Source organism: Anopheles stephensi, chromosome 3, assembly GCF_013141755.1.
Source record: "Anopheles stephensi strain Indian chromosome 3, UCI_ANSTEP_V1.0, whole genome shotgun sequence".
Classification (NCBI taxonomy): Eukaryota; Metazoa; Arthropoda; class Insecta; order Diptera; family Culicidae; genus Anopheles; species Anopheles stephensi.
This window is the reverse complement of record NC_050203.1, coordinates 40,174,247-40,193,693: the sequence shown is the minus strand read 5'-3', so window position 1 is coordinate 40,193,693 and position 19,447 is coordinate 40,174,247. Positions and strand designations below refer to the sequence as shown.

The following is a 19,447-nucleotide window of genomic DNA, read 5'->3' as shown; positions in this document are numbered from 1 at the left end:
TCCAATTCCTAAGTATTTTACCGCCGTTTCATAATTCCAGTATGAAAATCTCGTAATGAAAGAAAAATTGTACTGCCACCGGATATTTGAAAATCGAAGTGTTGTATGTAGAGCTAACTGATAATCCCACCCAGTTTCTGAACCGTCCAATATCTGGGAGGATAAGCTTTAAATTGTGCGTCTAGAAGTGATCCTATATTAAGTAGAACCTTAAAGTTAAAGTGCAAGGGAAACATCCGCAACACAGGAATTGTAGATCTTTCCCATGAAGAAGCTCAGTACCTAATGAAGTTAGAAATATTTCCCACTTCCCTTACTATCTGATTTTAAGAGTGTAAGTTTTAATTTCATAGTGTACTTCGCGATCTTGACTTTCCCAATATCCAATCAAGAATTGAAGAAATAGCAACATGGCTCGATGTTGCGACATAAAATGTCCTTGTACTAGGAATAACGACCAGTGTTCTATCTGATAATCTTCTTCTCATTCTTGGCTTATCGACCTCTTCATGTAGGCCATTTAATGGCTTATTAGACTTATTAACACCACGTTATTGAATAGTCAGTTTATCATGATAAATCCTAGCTACGGGTAAAGCACAAACAAGGATCCCCGAAATGACAAACCAGGATCTTTCAAAGATGAAACGACTCCTTACTTTACTATCCAGCTACGCTTAAAATCAAGTCAAGAACTCCATAAATGCCATGCCAAGATCTCTATAAGTTGTAGTGTCTATGAGGGAAGTAAAATGAAACTCAACGCTACCAATAGGTAGATTAAAACACTAAAGCAGTGTAGTGCAAAGGACATCATTTATCCGAGCATTAACGAATATTAACCCAACCCAAAACGCAAAGCTCGATTTTTGTATTCAAGCCTTCGATCAAGTGTTCTACCGCGACGAATAATAATCTACCAACATAAAACAAAAAGACACTTTTGAAAACCGATGCTTGTGCAAAAACATTCACCCAGGGCGATTACACGTCGAACAAAGAAAAGCAAGAGCACGTAAAAAAAAAGCTCCCCCTATTGTAAAAGACGGAAAAAGGCCATGTGTCACCGCCGGTCGTGGCCGTGTGTCGGTGGTACAGTGAACGACTTTGCTGCTGCTGCTGCTGGTGAGTTTCGTTCACAGACATACAAACACACTCAAAGCCATAGTACATAAAACTGCAACAAAACGGTCATGCCGGAGAAGGAGGAGGATCACATTAGTAGTTCGCATCGCAGGTTTGTTATTTTCCGCTAAAAATTGTAATTCATTGCGATCGCTAATGTGCTCCGCTCTCCTGCAGCACCCAGTATTCGCTACCACTTGCAAGAAAAAAAACAAGCAAGAGAGCGGGCGGTGCGCGCACGCTCATGAGCCACCCCGTGATACACAAAACACCCAAACACAGCAGCAGCTTTGCTCTGACGAATGCATCCGTCGTCGTCGTCGTCAATCTACAGTGCAGCGCAGAGGGAAGAAGAAGCAGGTTTCGATGGTGTGGTTTTTCCTGCCAAGTTTCCAAAGTCCGTGTCTACTCCTCGCATCCACAATCACTACCCCCGACTCATGCTTCTAGACGTTAATAGTGCAACTCGATCGCTCGCTGCAGCAAATGTGCGCTTTACTACACCACAGAGAGCACCGAGGAGGTGTAGCTGATGGTGTTGGAAACAAGTCATACAAATTTGCTTCGGATGAAGCAGCGATGGAAAAAATTAATCACAAAATTCCATCCCCATGTGTGTGTGTGTGTGTGTGTGCTAAGCGAGTGGAGTAGGAAAAAAATTGAAATGCTGCTCCAGCAGCCTCGGATCACCTCGGCGTGGACACGCGCGGTTCCCGGTTTTTTAATGTGTGGTTTTGTGCCCTCGACACCGTCGACTATTACCGATTAACCAAACAACATAACACGCTAATGCTGGGCGAAGGTCATGCTACCTGCACACACTCGCATAGCCCTCGTCATCCTCCCCTCTGCCTTCACACCCGGGAGCAAGTAAACGGGCAGGCAGGCAGGCAGGCAGACAAACGTCGTGTTTAGCCTTAGCCGTGAGCCAAAATGCACCCCACCGCCACTACTCGCTACTCTAAACCCCGGGGGCGAGTGAATATTTGCTACCCTGCTAGCTAAACTGCCTGGCCACGTTTATTAGTGCCATCAGCATAGAACCCACCCTCCATCCTCCACCTTCAATTACAGTCCGCTTCAGCGTTTATGACGCCTGTATCGCGGGGCACAGAGTCGCAAAAACATATACTCGAGACAGCAGCAGCAGCAACAGTGATCTAGGCTGTGTTTCGTATACACGTAGTCAGGTAGTATAAAAAAAGGGTGCATAAATGTCGTGTGGTTGGGGGTACGGTACGCGCGTGTAGCTAAAGATCATTTTCGCTACCACAAATGCAAATGTACGCACACAATAAGCAGTTGCAGCAAAGCTCCACGCGTTATGCTTGACGAGCGCTTTGTTGCTATAGACAGCAGAAGAATTTTGCTCTAAACAAGGAACGCAGGATTTTTAAGCAATTAACCTTTAGGTATTACTCTGTTGTTTGGATGTTATCTAAAAGATCTAGCCAATGGCAACGACGATACCAGGCTGAACACACCGAAAAACTCGTGCGATTTCCAGTGACAGATATCAAATGGTTAGCGTAAAAATTCGAATCAACCGATAGATGCACTAAAATCGAGTAAATTCTTTACTAGCGCCATGTGACTTTTTCATCCCACTATCATTTTAAGATCGTTTAAGAATATTTTTAAATACAACGACAATTTTTATGGAGACATAAAATACCAGAAGAAATAGAGAGTACTTATTTTTTTTTTTTAAACTAAAATAACATTAAAAATAAGCTGAATAATCTCCTATAACCCTAATGGGAGTAAAACATATGACAAATTAATTCAAAAGTCATTTAAATCGTTCATCTTGATTGCGGGAAAATACTACCCAGCGCTACTGAAAACCCCTTTCAGCGGCCAACCATGGGCGCTATTGTAGATCGTTCGAGGTGGAAAAACAGGTTAAAAAGTGCCCGCACTAACGATAGAGCTGCAGGTAGGTGGTAAACGGGGGGGGGGGGGGGGGGGTGGTGGCTTGATCGTGGCGGAAGCCGGCCCCGCTACATGGTGTTTGGCATCCAACCGGTGAAGAGGGGATGGCAATGTACGTAGCACATGTAAAATAATCATAAATATAACATGCAAACAACAACTATACATTTCAAGGTCAACTTCCTTGAGAGCTCACTACACAACTATGTGCGCGCGTTGTTGACGGGAGCAATCGGATCGGAGTGGGAATCGGGAGGTGGTGGTGGTGGTGGACCGCGAGCAGCATGTGCTTCAGTGTATGCGGTACGGTGTCATTCCGCAGACGACGATGAAAAGGTGGACGTTTCCATGTGCTTGTATGTGTCTCTCTCCAAGGAGGTGCCTACCGACCAAACCACTTGCAATTCTCATGCGTCCCCGTCGTCGTGTATTTTTACTAAGCTTTTGCCATTTGAATACGACGCCGGCATATGAAGCCGCCGCCATAGAAGCATAGAAAGGCTTTAGAACGACGGATGAAAATCCGGGGGTTGGTTTATGAGATGAGATTTTTTACTGATTAGCAAAAGTACTGTCGCATAGTCAAGAGTGCGGCGTTGGGTAGAGTACTTATATTGTGAAGCGGTAATTAAACCGTCAGGTAATTCCGGGAAAAAGATTCTAATTATTGTCCTTCGGTAGACAAGAAAAAGGGCTGGAACATGCAACGCATTAGAAGCTAATGATCATGTTTTAATCATGATGATGATGGATCGCATCGACATAGGCATTTCCTTGATCGCAAATAGTGCATAAGCGAAAGGATCATATCTCAGGCTGCAATCATGCTGCGGATAGACGGGCTGTGTGTGTGTTTTATGACAGCAAAAAACCCTCTGAAAATACTGATGACGATACGAACGTGTTTCACATTCTACCTCCCCTCCAACCACCGTCAGCACCACCTAGCAAGCCCTACCTACCCTCTCTATTCTTGCATCCTACACACACGCGCGAAACATTATTATTCACCGAAACGACGCGAAGAGAAGCGTGCTGTGAAAACCAAAAGATACGTCCGACAGATAGACCCCATCCCATGCGCTTTTGACACAAAAGAGCGAGACGTGTGTTATTTAAAATCTTTAAAACAGGCCCGTCTGTATGCTTGCTGGCTTGCTGTTGTCGGGATACACGCGTGGTGCGCGGTTTTGTGTGCTGCTGCTGCCCATCGACACTAAATGCTACGGCCAGGCCACCTTCATATGCTCTACACCGACGTGAAGCCTTCATCGTCATCAGTGGTGGTGGTGGTGGCGGTGATGTGACATTGAAAGGAGAAGCGCTGATTTTCGAAGGTTGCTATGCGAAAAAATTAATTATACACACTATATGCCTCTGCATGAGGCATTAGAGGCAACTTCACTCCGTGCAGGTCGGTCGCCCCACACACAGCAGCTTGGTGGGAGATCGATAGTAATGACAAAGTGCCGTGCGTGCTTCAAGCATAATTTTGCTACGATTAAGTTGACTATGCTAGCGCCTTTGCGTGCTACTGGGCGCACGTGGTGCACAGCTTAGTAGCAGCAGTAATCGTTAAAATATTCAAAGTGCATTTGAAAATTTACTGATTTTAAAGATTTTTCATGCGATGATCCTTTGTCCTGGTGACTCAACCAACAACTATCGATCGATTGCTGTATCATGTATTTTATGTACAACCACAACATTACTTCACCGTACAGTAGATTTGAATCGCTTAGATACAGAGGTCTTGATAATCGATCTTAACCAGTAATGTCAAACTCACTTTGATTTGTAAGCCGGATTGCAGGTAAGAAAGCTTTCGCGGCAAGGGAAAAATATACGAATAGTATAATTAAATGTTAGAGCGTTGTGCTTCCTAAAAGTTGATTAAAATATGCTGAATACTAGAAAATTTATTGGACGTCTAGATTGGTCAATTTACGAAAATGTATACTAGATGAGTTCCCATCAGGAGATTCTTTCAACATTTCTTGCCAGGTCTTTCGGTGATGTGTCCAGAACAAAATGGAAGTCTGAGCTAAACCTTGTTATGTGACAGACACTTAGAACATGCCATTGTCGTTGATCGCAGAGACTTCCAACTGAACTCTCTGGCGGCCAATAGAACCTCTAGCGGAGTACCTTATCCAATCATTCTGAATCCAAGATGAAATAGCAACTGATCGCTAATTCTTCTTCTTCCTTGGCACTACAACCTCGAGAGGTCTTGGCCTACCATTTCTGGCTTTCGATGACTTAATTTTACCCGTAGTAAAGTCAGCCCTGCGTACGGGGAGGCGGTCTAGATGGGATTTGAATCCCGGTCCTGCCGTGTGATGACCGGCGTCGTTATCGCCTCGGCCACCGGACCGCTAATTAAGACTCGGAAAAGAAACAAATGCCGCAAGATCACTTGGGACTATTAGACATTATTGAAGAATTCTTTTCAAACGAGCAACATTTGTGTGTTCCGTTATCTGTTGAAATTAAGTATATTCATCGGTGTCCATGGCTTGCATCTTTTGAATGCATATTTCCATGTTATATATCTTTTGATCGATCTATATCCACAAATAAGCATGATTTGGTTAAAAAAGAATACAATTTCTCTAGCTCATTGTCCTACCAGTGAAGAATTACAACAGATGTTGTAATTTTACCTGGAGAAACACACATGGTAGGTTGGTTGATCAGTTCATCAGCATATCGGTTTAGACCGCTTTCTGTGCGTTTCGTGTCGTGTATGTTGTCATCCCCACATAGATCATAAATTGACATCAGCATACACAGACTGCCACACACACACACACACACACGCGCGCGAACCTAAATATCACACTGATGTGAAAACCGAAAAGTTGATAATATGCCGTAGTCCCCATTTTTCATAACCCAAAAACCATCCGATTGCTCGCGCTGTGCTGCTGCTGCCTCTGTGTTGGAAGACCCTCAGACATTTTAGCATCCAGAATGGAAGAAAGAGAAACCCTCATCATATCCCAAACCCCCAACAAACAAAGGCAGCGATGGGCGATATACGGAGAGGGAGGTTAGGGTGGTAGGTACCTGGAAGAGGTGGAGAACAGACGGACCCCGACCAAAGCACTCACGCTTTCGGTGGGCTTTTTTTCATTTTCATCTAATTCAAGAACGACCATAATTGTGAATGTGGGTCTTCCCGTTCCAATCCCATCATGCTGCCCCCAACATACTTGATTCGATGGGAGGCAGAACGGGGGGTGAGAACGAGAAACAGAGAAAGAGAGAGAGAGAGAGAAAGAGAAAAAAGAAGTTCAGCACCACTCCAGAGAGCATGACGCTCAACGGGCAGCAGCAGCAGCAGCAGGCAGACAGCGAAATCATGTGTGCGTAAGCGGGTAGTATTATTTGGGAGTTGATGGCAGGGAAACACACACACACACCAACACTCGTACATGTGTTCGATAGTAGTATGTTTTTCTTCACATATAGCAGCAGCAGCAGCAGCAGGAGGAAAAAAAATCATTCGAGAAGGAAACTCAGTCAGCCGTTTAATGTGCGCGGCCTACTTAAGCGGGGGGACCCGCCAGAATGGGGTGCTTTTTTAGTCAGTTTAATGCCTTCTTCTCCTCATCAGCTTTCCCCCTCATTCTTCCGCAAACCACCGCCTCTGGCTGGATGATGCTTTTCGTCGACGACGGCGACGACACGTCGTTCCCTGTTTTTATTTTTTCTTTTTTGACTGAGGAAAAATAGGGTCCTCTCTCTTTCTCTCGATTTCGCTCTCTTTCATACCCTTACAGTCATGGGCTACTACTACTAAGCCAGCAGAAAAGAGCGGACTCAGAAGGCTCCTGCGTATGGATGAAGAACGCGCGTTAAGGGTTGTAAGTTGTTGTTGACTAGCAACCAATCAAGCAAGCAAAGGCAGGCGGTCGACGTGCAAGAACGAGAACGAGAGATAAGCTCCACCACACATTTCCACCACCGCGCCATCTTACTCGCTCTTTCTTTCAAATACACATAGAATGCACTAGCCCCACGAATGGAGTAGAGCACACATTATATTAACATAAAATGTACGCGGACTGTTTGACGCGGATGGAATCGTTGGTAGTAGTAGTAGTTGACGTCGTTATTCTGCCATTTATGTTCCTTCCTGTGCATTCCTTGCTTCTGCCTCAAGCTTTCCCGCTTCTCACGTCCGCAACACGCAACGGAACACCTCACTCCCGTGCGGGCTTTTACCTCCCCCTTCGTTCCCACCCCCATCAACCAACAACCCGCCTCCTCCCACACTCACGGAACCAACAGCACACCCCACATATATTTTAATCGAACGCAAGCAAATTCCATTGAGAGACATACGCAGGCGCGCGCGTGCACACACGATCAAGCGCAATACTCACACAGAACCGTCGCACATGTATGCTGCTGCTGCTGCTGCCCGTTTTTTTTTTTTTTGTGTCGAATCACCCGGAAAGGGCAGCTGTATGCGTGGCCGCCGCGCTTTGGAGCTGAGCGGTGCTCCACTAACAAGAGAGCCCACATATGTAGGCGGGTATAGTAGTAGGGTGGTGGTGTAGCAATAATAATAGCAATAATAATGATGAGAGGATGGTGAAGAGAAGAGGAAAAAACCTTACACCAGTACGTCGTCCCATCTAACCCATCAACAACCCACAACGCGCGCGCGTCTTAGAAGGGCGCAAATGGGAGGGGTGGTGGTGAGCGTCGGTCGGGGACACAAAAAATAAGGCGTGTGCTGCTGCGCCGTAAGCTTTGGCCGCCGTGTGGTGTTTTCAATTCCACCGAGCACCAAGAGAGGTGGGTACACCGAGTCATATTTTTCCCTCAATTTGCCCTTGTGTCGGAGCTGTATTGGTAGTGTATTCCAACGCGCTCATAAAACTGAGTTTGCTAAAGCTGTACTGCCTGCCTCTCCCTTTTCCCCACATAACATGCTGCTGCTCCCCTTCACACACCGACGTTCGAAATATCGCCCTCCTCAGGGCGCGAAGCTATGTTGCTACGGCTGTTGCCGGTGGCGCGAACTGACTCAAAAGATGACATCATCCACGGCATCCATCTACTTCAGCATCCCACTGGCTGGGTCGAGAGACACGGAGGGTACGTTTTCTCCGGTTGTCCGGTCGCCGTTGCCGCCTCCTGGGAGAAGGCATCAAGAAGCATGAAAGGAATGCTTTCATCATTCGGAATATGCTTCACCAGCGTGAAACGTGATTTATCTCACACCGGAGCACAAGTTGTGCGCTGGGGAGACCGTTTCCCCAGAAAAAGAAAAGCCCATCCGGTTGGACATTCCATAAGGGGGCGCACGCGCACTAGCGGGCCTCCCAAAACCATGGGGCACAACCAACGGACCTCTCGACAGCCCGATCTTGAAGCGGCAAGCTGCGAAGAAAGTGTGTACGTCGTGCTGGTGTGCTCCGTGTTCTGGAGTGTGAGAGGTGGAAAATGTTCTAAAAAAAGAACATTCTGGTTTTCCCGATCGCTGTGGTGCTTGCTTGAAGGATAGCTCCACGGCGGACGCTTTCCACGCAGCAAGGTTTCCTGCCACCGATCACCCTTTTTCCCGTTTTCCCCGTTTGACGGTTGACTGGTATGTATGCAAAGATCGATTGACGACTACAACCACTACTAACACTACTAAACTTTTCCGAAGCCTACTCTGGGGCCGCGGCGTTCTATGGTGCGCGCCCGCGTACATGACCAGAATCTAACGATCTCCGCACACCAATGCATGGCAAACCAATTAGGGCAGAATAGCACGCGCTTGCTTGTGGTTGTTTGCCAAGTGGTATGCTCTCAAGGGTTTCAGTCTGTCCGGGAAGGGGAGGGGGATCCATAATGCTAAGTAGTAGTTAGTAGTGGAAGCCTTCGAAAATGAGCGAGCGAGAGAGCATGGCGGTTCTTCTCTAACCACGACACATACTCTTGGCGTGCGTGCGTTCGTTCGTGATTTGCCTTGTGTATATATGAGGAATACGACCCCATGGACATGGGATATCTCGAGTATGCGCACTCCATTTCGTTTTCATACCGTCGATGGCACCCTGTTGTGGCACGGCAACAACGAGCCGTACCGAAAGGAGAACAAGATATGCTGCAGAAGACGGAAAGGAACGCGAGGGGAAAGGTCCCGAAAATCCAGGGTAAGGAAGGAACGGGAAAGCTTATCTATCTATTTTCTGATCGCCTGTGCCACCGAAACTGAGCAACCATCAAGAAATAAAAAAGGTCTGCTCCAGCTTGGGCACGGAAGTACACCTATACAAGCAAACATACTCGCTCGCACACGCACACTTACAGCGGAAAAGGCGCAGGTAATCGTCGAGCATCAGAGGCTACTTCGATCCTTTTTCTGTGTGATCGTTTCTCGAATATTCTGCCTCGTAGAAATTACGTCTTTTGCATTGGCTTTTCTTTAGCCACTGACGTGATAAATGCCAACATATTTTGACTAATGATGAAAAAGTAACATTCAAGATCACTGGAGTGACACACATAGCCACCAGGCACAATGATCAAATTTAACGCTTCACAATAAATATTATCCCTTGTCTAGTAAAGCGCCAGAGCAATGATTCTTTTCCGCTGCGCATACCTTCGTCAATATTTGTGTTTTCCGACGATCCTCTATCATCAAACCCGTTGCTAAAGAAGAACCACAGCCACAATTCTCGGGTTGTAGTATATGTGCCTGCTTTTTACGATCCGACCGTGGTGTGTATATCTATGCGCACGTTTTTGACAAAAGTATGTGTCGGATCCAACATTACTTATGCCATTGCGTGCTTAGTAGCGCTTGTCTCTCGCATTGTCGCTACCTCCATCCATCATGATGATTCGACAGCCAAGACGCGAAAGAGAAAATGATACACCGGCTTGCTGGTCGCCCCTTTTCCTCTGTCCCAGCGCTCCTATCCATCTTCCGAAAAAATGCACTCCGAAAAAGCACACACTCATAATAGCGCGCTGCACAATTCAATATAGCAAGTGGTATGAAAAAAAAATCATACCGTCCAAAAGCGCCAACACACACGGCCAGCATAAGGAGCATAGTAGCTACAGGCACCCATACCAGAAACGGGCTCGTGGAATTGATGACTAAAACCTACACACGCAAACGCCGCGACCGACCGTCAACGAGAGAATATACGCACGAACACACGCACACACACTCAACAAAGGCCTTCTCGAACGCAGCGCGCCGTTCAACACACTTCTATGTCGCCGCCTGCTGCGATGGCTGATTTTCCGAAAATGAACAAAGCCAACATAAAACAAAATGGCGGTCGGGGGCACTTATTTTCCAGAATATGTATTTTTTCCGAGTGGACTTTTTTTTTCTCATGCTCGGGGTTGCAAATATTCTGTTAGGTGGAAATGGTTGATAATTCTGTCCCTTATGCCAGATAACAGATTTATGATTGGGTTATTAAAATTATGAAATATTTTTTCTTCATTACTCATTTACACCGAGACACTTGTAGCGATCGGATCGTTCGAAGCAAAAGAGGAAGACGCGACACATTTCCCCGATTTCATGAACTTTGCAAGCCGCATCATGAACATGACCAGGCATAAACGCGAAACCCTTCACGGTTCCATCCGCACGACAGTAGTGGTCGTTGTAACATGGTCGCGGAAAAAAGGGTTGCCAATCATCATGCTTGCCCTGTATGATTGTGGACGAGAAATTATTGCGTCTTAAATTTGTTTCCACAGCTTCCACACACATTCACGGGCGGACGGAAGATGCAATCGTTCACTGCACGTACAACATGCTTTAACATGCCTTTGTTTGGGGATAAAACTTTCAAACCACCAATAAATACAATCCAATTCACACACGGCGAACTCGGAACGCTATGCTTGGAACATTTATAAATCGGCTTCAGCTCGTTCGCCATTCTGCTTGAATCACGGCGTCTACCCACAAAACAGTGCATCATTAAGTCTAGCCAGCACAATGAAAATCATCTCCAAAGCTTATTTCTATATATTGTACGTCTCACTGTTCATGTAAAACAATAACCTTATGCAAAAAACTTTAAAATTCTAGCCGCTTACCTTAAATAGCACAGTCTTCATCGAATATCACAAACATACACAACACACCATCGTTTATCCGTGATCTTTTGGTCCCGTCCCGAATGTTCAATCGACACGGATAATCCGTACATTGGTTTCTACAACAATGGTTCGTCCGTCGGACATCAGCAATGGGAATGACGTTTGCCGTGGTAATAGCTGAAGTATCTGTTACACGATCCAGCATGTTTGAATGTGTACGGTTGATATGGGGATGTGATATATCTTTTTATAAGTTTACTTGTTTAAAAGTAAATTTAACAATAAATTAAATAACATATTTTTGACCCATTTTTGGAGCAGCGCATTAAAAACGTAATTTTACGTGATAAAATTTGAACTATTATTAAAAAATTAAACTTTACACCAAGGTATATGGATATACCAGGTAGAGTTGTTTAGAGCAAATTGACATTTCTCGACCTGACATAACAGTTCCGTGGTGATCGAGGGGAAGGGTATTGAGAAGAGTGATGGCAGCATCGGAGAAGGCGCTGGTGGTGGTATCGCTTGCGATTTTTTGACGAAAAATGCAACCAAATATCGTCAATCTTCTGTGGGACAACTCTTAATATGCGAAGATGACCCATAAATTAGCGAAATTGCTCAAGGGACTGAGAATTGAGGCTGTTTGTTCATGTTTGTAGCACCATACCATATGTTTTTGTAAACAAACTCTGACATAACTCGACTAAAATGTCGCCCTGTCAAATCGATAAAAATTCACCTTCTAAATACATACACCTTGCTTTACACGGCAGTATTTCAACTGTTTGTTCTATCAAGAGCATGAGGTCTAGAATAAAAGGTCTTGTTTACACTTTTAAATTCGTTGCAAAAAACAATTCAGTCTTCGATTTCAAGATAAAATGTCCGATGATCTTAAAATTTGGTAAAAGACTCGAGAAGGCCCCCCCTAGAATCTTTTGTGTGCAGCACTGTGGCCTGTCATGTTTGTTGTACAGTGGGATTTCTGTATGGTCAAAACCCATTTGATGTAAACATTGTGCATTGTTCCTTAATACTGTTAATAGACAGCGAGTAGAACTTGATAAAATACATTGTAACAAGTGGTTTGACATAATGATATTCTTATGTTTCCTCCTTTGCTGAATATCAATGCAAGGTAACAAGTATTCATCGAATTACTGTTCCGTTACCGTCCGAGAACGCCGTGCATGTTTTAGGCCAGATTGTTCACCCCTAGTGCGACTGAAAACTAGTACGAAGCTCCTGTAACCCAAAATGAATGGTAGGGTTAGCGGAGAGGGAATTTTAATCAAATAATAACAATATTTTATTCGTCTTTCTTCAACCAATTTTGACCACAATGAAAGCACACTGAAAGCTCACTGTGAAGCTCTCGCAACGTGTACTGCGGATTGCATACCTTTAGGCGTAAATCCTACAGCGCCTAACAAATTTTGTCAGGGGGGGGCCTTCTCGAGTCTTTTACCTAAAATTTAATAAGTATTATGCTTTTGTACTACAGGACTACTATTGTATTGTATTGTACTATTGTATTGAATTGTATTTTACTACTACTGTACTACTATTATGCTTTTGTACTACATCAAACTTCAACCGAACCCTTGACAATAAGCAGGATTGCCAGCATCGTACATAACTCTTCTTTATTGGCCTAACGACCTGTTAAGGTCGTGCCTGCCCTTTCTGGCATACTAGACTTATTGATACCGCATAGTTGGATAGTCCGTCCTCTCTATGCGGGAATGGCCCAGATAAGATTTGAACCCCGTTCCTGCCGTGTGAAGGTTGGCGCTGCTGTCGCATCTACCCTCCCTTGATGCATAAGTATAAAGCTTAAAAATCTAATAAGAAGTTGACATTGAAAAGTTTTCTTTTTATTTTTTAACAAGAAACATGTTTAATCACATTTCCGAGCTTTATAAGCCTTCTATACGACAACAAACTATTTCTGGTAACTGGGAAAACTGCAAAACCTGCGTCCTGTGTACGGCAGAATGGTCTGTTAGGCATTGGACACACAATACACTGCCTTGTTAAAAAGAACTTCGCCACTACATCTGCGATAACAAAATGTGCAGTCGAGTTCGCTTTGATATGAAGCTGGGAGCATTTTGCACTTCGACATCCTGACTTTGAACGAAAACCACCAGTTTTTGATTTAACGTTGCGTGTACAGAGTTTCATCAGTTGTTAGAGTCTTGTGAATAAAGACCAGTGGTGGGTCAGTTTAGGCTCCTTTTATTGAGCTATTAGTGGAAAGCAATAGGATTTCCCTGACCGACGAGGCCCCCCTAACTGATAAGGCCCCGAGCGGCCACTACATCCATTCCTAGGTTGATACGCCACTGATAAAGTCGGTAGTGTGGATCGGAAAGCTTCTTAGACTGATTTTTGTAGGATATCACAGAAATGAGTATAATTTCCTCTTTTTTCATGAGTTGACAATCTCTTGGGGCACACCTGTTATTCATGTATTACTAGACTTAATAATACAACTTAGTTGGATAGTCAGTCTTCTTTGCGGGGGAACGGTTTCCGTGTGGGATTAGATGCCCGGTCCTACCTACAATTTAAGTAAAGCTTAGGCATATGAATTATTGCTAAAATATTAGATAATAATAGTAATTAAAGTATTTTTTTCAGACAGTTTTATTCAAACTTGAACCTTGACTTTAGTATAACTAATCAAACAAAGATAAAACATTTCAAAATGTCTCGATGATGTCTCGGCTTCGAATCCAAGGATGTGTAGACGACGACTGATGTGCCATTAAATATCCGTGTTTAAAGGTGCAGATTCAATGCTCCCACATATACGCAACAAATAATGTTGCCTTCTCTTTCTCCCTCCATGTGTGATCGAGCACAGAAAACAGTATAAAAATTACTCTTTCGCGCCCTATGGTTTGTAAGTCAAACTAGTCGTTCATTCAATTTTTACAACATACTCCTAAATATTGATGAACGAATGACTGACCGAATCTTTAACTGTTCACTAGAGCAAAATGCAATGTAATTTGAAACATAAAAGTTGGAACAAAAATCTGTTTTTAAATACCTTTTGCGCACATTCCTTTCTCGCTCGCCAAAGAACGCACTCAAAAAACATCGAAAACACACATACCTCTCTTTCTCGCTACATGTGTATTTCGCGTGGCCCCATGTTGCATCTCGCTTGCCCCATGCTGGCATACTTTTGCGACTCTTTCTCGGTGGAGCATCATGTTTTTCTCGCTATTTCTACGCTTTTTTGTTTTTCCACTCTTTCACCACCCACCGGGTGGGGTGGTGGCACTCACTCTCTTTCTTGTTCTCTCCGTCTTGTTTGTCCGCGCATACATTCGCTCCTCTTGTTCTTGCTTATCGCGCGTTCTCGCTTGTGCAGCACGCGCTCGCACGCGTTGAGTATGCATGGGAGTGTGTGTGTGCGTGTTTGCTAGCGCCGTTCGACGTTCGCCTCATTCGTCGTCGTCGCCTTCTTCGTTCGCATGCTTAACGGGAGAAAACCACCCCCCGTCATATGAAAAGAAGGAAGAGGGGGGGGGTGGTAATAGGGGGGGGGGGGGTGAGGGTGGTACACAACAGCGGAGAATGCGGTGGTGGTAAAGTCTCTAGGCGAATTTATTTCATCTAATCAGCAACTCTCGGCCGCGGTGTGTTTCGCTAGTGCTCAGAGCAGTTGCTCGGTCGGTGTTGCTTTGGTGCCTCTGCCTCTATATGTGTGTGTGGTTTGCCTAGGCGCGCTCCTCTAAGCTTATGCTCTAGCGCTCCGGCCTGCTAGTATACCAGTAGCGCGCGTACCGAATAACACGAAAGAAAGAAAAGGGGATCTATGCCGCGCGAGCACAACCGTATCGCAACAGCAGCGAAAGCGAAATTTTAAACAACATCCGAGAAAAGTGTGTGCGCGCGTGTATGTGTGCGTGGTCGTTTGTGCAGCCGTAGCAGGCCCAGCACGGTAGATAGAAGAAAAGGTAGAGTATTTTATTTCAAACGTCGGAGCTCCGACGTTGCGCAAAAATAACCGCAAAGTGTGTGCACAAGCTCCGTAGCAAGCAGGCAAGGGCAGGCAAGGGCCCACCGCTTTTGTGGTGTTCTGGAGCAAGTGTTCTGGTGGCCCATCAACGAGCGAGGCAAGAAAAGCGGCCTCTTTTCTGGCTGGCCCCCGTCATCATCATTCTAAATCCGGCGCTGGTCACCTCGCACTAGATTCATTCCGTGGTCCAATCCAACGACCAAACACAATCTGTGCTGTTGTGGTTCATTGTGTTGCGAGCGTGAGCCTCTGTGTCGTGTGTCTGTGTGTCAATTAAATCGTGCTGCTCATTGCTACTCGCAACAACTCGCGGCTACTTTTCAATGATCAACAGTTTTGACAGGTGCTTTATGCGTCTCTGTGTGTGAGTGTTTGTTTTTTTTTCGTGCCTCCCTGATCGTTGTTTTTTTACTTTCAATTATTAAATGCTGATAGAGAGAAAGGGAGAAAGAGTGTGAGAGAGAGTGAGCATGAGTGGTGGTGTAAAAATGATATCACGCAAACGAAAAAGGGCTAAAAAACAGCAACCTTTGCCAAAACGCCAGATAGAGAGATGACAGCGGTTAAATTTGAACACGGGGCGTGCGGACACATGTAGATAAAAACGGTGTGTATCGTCTTACGAAGTTCAAGCAAGAAAACCTGTCGAAAAGAATCATCCAACTGCAGTGCGATGCATTTTTTGTGAACATGCGAAAACACCGAACAGAAAAAAAAAACATTGAAACACGGCCCGGTCCGGGGTCAGCGAAAGGACGAACGAATAACGCGAATGTCGTGCAATAAAGAAACGTCGCTTGACAACGGGGAATCTCGCGCGCGGCCACTCACACACACGCACACAAAAACCAGCACCATGAGTCCGATATACCATACGGAGTACGAAAAAAAGGTGGTGGGTGGTGGGTGGCTGGAATGATGGGTGGTATGTGTTGTTGCGTGTGTTTTTGATAGCGAAAACTGGGTGTGAGGAGGGAACGCGGAGAACGGGAAGAGGCCATCGGAAACAGAATTCTTCTGCCGAAAAAAAAGCCCAAATCAAACAGAAATTTGAACGACCGAATCGCGAAGGTAGAACAAAGCTGCAGTGTTTAACGTGTTTTGGAAGGAAGAACTAGATGTGTGTGACAACAGAGAGAGAGAGAGAGAGAGAGAGAGAGGCGAAACAAGTTCTGGGTGTAGAAACTGGGTGCACTGCGGGATAACACGGAGGCGTATAAAGTGTGGCGTGAAAAGAAGACGATCTCGAAACAAAGTGCAAAGATAAAGCAATAGTTTGACGAGTGACAATTGGAAAGGTAGTAGTGATCGTAGTAGGCGATAAACATGCAAACAACCGTCACCACAGCACGATCAAAACAATGCGAAAAACAACAGTTTGACACAATTGCGACACCGACACAACATCGCAAGCAGCTGAGTGAACTTCGGTTGATGAATTGTGAATAGATAACCACCCAACACACGCACAAGATATGTCCGGGACCAATTGCTAGGCTGACCGCAATCACTAAAGTGAACCTACATCCTACAACCTACATCTTCCAAAAGTATTGGCTCGACTTACCCATTTCCGCCATCCTTGACTGGGGAAACTGAATACCTGGGATAAGTTAAATCTCAAGTCCTGTGCACAGGGGAGGTGATCCTGATGAGATTCGTTACCTCCTGTGTGTGTGGGTGGCAAGCTTTGTCAACCAGTTAAGTCCTAACTAAGTGACTAAATGGACCAGTAAAGTCCTGCCTGCGAAGATACATGATCCGAGATTCGATACCCGTAGTCCGGAGTTCTTGTCCTGGCGTGTGTAGACTTGGCGCCTCCATCGCCTCGACCTTCGGACTGTCCCTGATACGAATACGGATAAAGGCGATCATCTTGCAAATAGATTCAGTTAGAAATAATCACCTTGAAGCATCGATTCTCCCTCCCCCCCCCCCCCCCCTTTCCAAGGCGACTCTAACGCTTGTCGTTGAGTGCGTGTGTGTGCACGCTATGTTGTTTTTATCCGCGTTGGAAGGCCAAATGGAAATGATTGTGTTTTTCATCGTAGTCGCCATCGCCATCGAGAGTAAAGCGAACGAATGAACGTGTGTGTGAGGGAGGGCGCGCGCCGATGGGGTGGGGAGGAAAAGAGCGAGTTTGGGAAGTGTTGTGGCACAAAGTAGGGCAGCAGTGTGTGTTTGTGCGCGGACAGCTTCCCATTCTTCATCGTCTCGCCTCCCATCATATTATCATCCGGTGCCATTTATGCAGCTTTTCCTCTATATTCCATTTACCCCTGCCTGTCTCTCCATCTTCCCATAGGTTCGGTCTCGGCTGTTCGTTTCCATCCGGTGCGGGTAGTGACGCGGGAAGGTCGGTCGGAACGGGACGGGCCGGGTCGGGTGGGGTTTTGATGTTGTGTGCGCGTGCTACTTAGATGGAGAAAGCGAGGAAAAACATCGCGACCGTGTTGTGTTGCGCACGCGCCTCTCGCTGAGTGGTGCAGCAAGTGGGTACGTGTGTGTGTAAGTGAGCACCGGAGCAGCAGAGCGCGATCACAACTGGCGCGAAAAGGTGTGTGACGTAACACGTGGTGTTGTGTGGCCAACAATCGAAAAAAAGCAAAGTTTTGATGCTGTGCCCAGTATACCTAGTGTCAGTGTATGTGTGTGTGTGTGCGTGCGAGACTGTGTCTGTGAATGAAGCAGTGTGATTTGTGAGCCGACGAAGACGCAATTGTTGCACAGTGATTTGCGTCGTTGTGTGGTGTATCGCGTTTTATCAGTGTGCTCCCAAAAGGGGGAGCATCTTGAAAGCAAGACAACAACCTACCGCTCGCCTAACCCCCGGTTACCCGTTGCCATATGATTGCTGATTAGGGAGAAGGCGCGCGGCCACTCGCAACTCACGGCAGTGCGTGATAAGGCGGCACTGCATGCAGCAAACAGATGTGTTACACTTGGGACGGCCAAGTCTTGCTGTTACTGGAGCGGTTTGAGAAGCTTTGTAGCATGATTATTACGTTCGCCACTGCTCTTACTGTTGTAGTAAGGAAGGAAGAGCGACATTAAGCCATATACGGTAAGTAATAACTAAATAAAAAGGAATTCAAAGGGCCTAGTCCATATCAAAGACCCATCATGCATCATGGCCTAAGAATGGTCATTACGTAGATATTAAATCATTCTGAATTAGGACAACAACTGTTAACTTGTTATAAACTAGAATATTATTAAAGATAGATAAAGATAGGTGCGATCACCACTTCGTAGATCATTGTGATTTCCGTTTCGTTATTCTGCATCTCAAGACTTTGATAAGCTTTTGCTACATATAAGAGCCTGAAACTAGGAGCTGGATTGACTTATAAGAGATAGTCCTCGAAAGTTCTGCCTCCGAGTCTCGAATGGCTCTTTCAGTTCAGGGAGAATAGGCAAGCCCTTCACATTAGCACAGACCCTTGATAGTAGGAAGGGGCTCTATGAATTTTCCATCCATCTTCACCTGGCATGTCACATTTGTTAATGTCATTCTAATAAGTCTGGTTAAATGGTTCTTCCATTGAGGGTAAAAGCTGTGTTAGCGACTTGGCGAGATGTAGAGCTTCCATGACCAGCTTAAGCACGTTGTTACTAAGGGCAACCAACTAATTGGCTTGCGAAAGCAAAAAGATCACGACTTCTCGGACCCGATAGGCATCAAAATGCTCTACTGCTCCTTGGTGCGGTCGGTACTAGAGTATGCCTCGACAGTATGGTTACTCAATGCAGCTCGTTCTCTGGCTTATTTAGAATCCATCCAACGCAAACTCACCCGGTTCGTTTTGCGCTTCTGGAGGGTCCTAGTGATCTACGGCACATGCTATGCGCTTCTAGGCGTCGAATCGCAGAACTAACACAATTGCAACGACCAGAGATCGCTGGTTGCGAGACTTTTGGATAACCGGGTAGACTTCTCAAATCTACTCTCTGGGCTCTACATATACGTCCCACAGAGGTTGCTTCGCCCAAAGTCGTTACTCCACGTAGAGAATCGCCGAACTCGATTTGGCGCCTCTGGTCCCTTTTTGTGTATGTGCAAGGGACCTAGTACAGTGTGGTGTATGATCGTTGCCAGCCGAACATATTTCAGTCCTTTAAGTTTGATTGTCCAAACTATTTTTATGGAACTCACTCGGAATCGGTTCCGGACTAAAGTTTGAGAGCTCCAGTTTTGCGTCCTTAATCACTGGATAGTCAGTCTTGTGTACGAGAAGACGGTCCGAATGGGATTCG

The 19,447-nt window shown here is 45.5% G+C and overlaps 2 protein-coding genes across 6 annotated transcripts in view; one reads left to right on the top strand and one right to left on the bottom strand.

Annotated features, from left to right (window-relative positions):
• Positions 1-11,269, bottom strand: part of LOC118511995 (longitudinals lacking protein, isoforms F/I/K/T-like) — a 58,984-nt gene extending 47,715 nt beyond the window's left edge. Inside the window, exon 1 of the mRNA XM_036055733.1 lies at positions 11,143-11,269. The gene's annotated coding sequence lies outside the window, so the exon portion shown is untranslated. The remainder of the gene's footprint in view (positions 1-11,142) is intronic.
• Positions 11,270-14,859: 3,590 nt separating this feature from the next.
• Positions 14,860-19,447, top strand: part of LOC118511943 (myb-like protein Q) — an 86,580-nt gene continuing 81,992 nt past the window's right edge. For 4 of the 5 annotated variants that reach the window (XM_036055648.1, XM_036055646.1, XM_036055647.1 and 1 more), the window contains exons 1-2: positions 14,860-15,128; positions 17,496-18,254. The gene's annotated coding sequence lies outside the window, so the exon portion shown is untranslated. Of the gene's footprint in view, positions 15,129-15,284; positions 15,534-17,495; positions 18,255-19,447 lie in introns of those variants that run through there. The other variant, XM_036055645.1, reaches the window with a different exon arrangement.